The sequence below is a fragment of the Nanorana parkeri genome, unplaced genomic scaffold (assembly GCF_000935625.1).
Source record: "Nanorana parkeri isolate BGI_ZX_2015 unplaced genomic scaffold, ASM93562v1 scaffold1235, whole genome shotgun sequence".
NCBI lineage: Eukaryota > Metazoa > Chordata > Amphibia > Anura > Dicroglossidae > Nanorana > Nanorana parkeri.
This window is the reverse complement of record NW_017307503.1, coordinates 48,773-50,253: the sequence shown is the minus strand read 5'-3', so window position 1 is coordinate 50,253 and position 1,481 is coordinate 48,773. Positions and strand designations below refer to the sequence as shown.

Below are 1,481 nucleotides of genomic sequence, written 5' to 3'. Positions count from 1 at the left end.
TATACTACATTTGAGGTATATATATATATTACATTTTAAAATCAATAAATTACATTTTAGCAGCTCTGTAAAAATGTAACAAATGCTGGGCAGCAAGAGGGTTAAATATGTTGCTTAAACAATGCAGCAGTGAATCAGCTCCCCAGCTTATAAGTGTGTTTTCCTACCTCCAGATGCTGAGTCAGTCTCCTCCTTCTAATGCTTCAATCCTCCTCATTCCGCACTGTTTTCTGAGTTCTTGATTCACTTGTACTCCAGTTTTTCAAACACAGCTTGCTACATTGTATTTGATACTTCCTGGTCTGTGTCACATGGTGATCACATCATCAATCCCATCATGCTTCTCTGCTTAAAGCAACATGCAACATATCACATACTCATGGCATAGTACTGTATGTTATGTTTATACAGTATATACATATATATTTCTTTATTTTTTTTTATCTACATATAAACCTTCAAGTTGTAAAGTCTTTAGAAGCAAACTTACATAATTCTCTTAGTGATAAAATTATTACTTCACCTCCTTTTCTCTAAATTCTTTTGACTTGCCCTACCCCTAAAAAAAAGACCAATAATTGCTGAAGATAAACGGGATAAACTATCAAAGTACATGACAAAAATATCCCTCTAAAAAATATCTGCACTGCTGAAAATAAGAAAAAATTCTTGATTATCAAAAATATAATTCACTTTATTAAAGCAATAACAATATATATCAAAATGAGTACATAAATATCCAAACAGCGCACAAAAGCATAGTTAAAAACATTTAACCCCCCAAATGAAAACCCTCTATATTCAAAGGATAGTGCCTCCCTGGGTAGCTATTCAGATGGCATCCAGTGCAATATGACTGATGGGGTTAAGCTTCATGCTATCGTGTTCCCGGTCACACCACTCACTATATATAAACCATTCAGTCCAGTCTGACTTTGCCCTTACGTGGTCTTCCTGCTAGTGCTTTCCTGCTGCTTTAGTATCCTGATTCTGTGTATGACCCGATCCTGGCTAACGTTCTCTGGCTCCTGCTCCTGGCTTGTTCCTGACAACGCTGATTTCCTGGCTCCTGCTTATGGCTTGTTCCTGGCGACGCTGATCTCTGTGTTGCTGACCTGGCTTGGACGACTACCCACTCCGGCTTCTGACTTTGGCTTGTTCCGGTTTATCATTCTGCTTGCTCCTGTGGACACTGTTCTTAATAAATATTTTAACTAGCACCTTTTGCTTGGTTTTCATTGTGCTCTGACAGTGTCCCCTGTTAGGGACTTGGAACCCCCAAGTAATATCATCCAGAAACAACAGAATATCATCAGGCATTGGATCTCAACATTAAAGGGATATCCACTTCACCTTCTAGGGAGGTTCTTCACTCACATAATGTAATTTTCACATCTCTTTTATACTTTTGCATATAGGCTACTTCTTCAGCAACCCAGAATTTCTCCTTTTCACTCAGGAAGGGTGTTTTAGACCTAAAG

At 38.1% G+C, this 1,481-nt stretch overlaps 1 protein-coding gene across 1 annotated transcript in view; it reads right to left on the bottom strand.

The window, feature by feature from the left end:
* Positions 1 to 267, bottom strand: part of CUNH11orf54 (chromosome unknown C11orf54 homolog) — a 23,137-nt gene extending 22,870 nt beyond the window's left edge. Inside the window, exon 1 of the mRNA XM_018568727.1 lies at positions 168 to 267. The gene's annotated coding sequence lies outside the window, so the exon portion shown is untranslated. The remainder of the gene's footprint in view (positions 1 to 167) is intronic.
* Between the last annotated feature and the right edge of the window lie 1,214 nt (positions 268 to 1,481).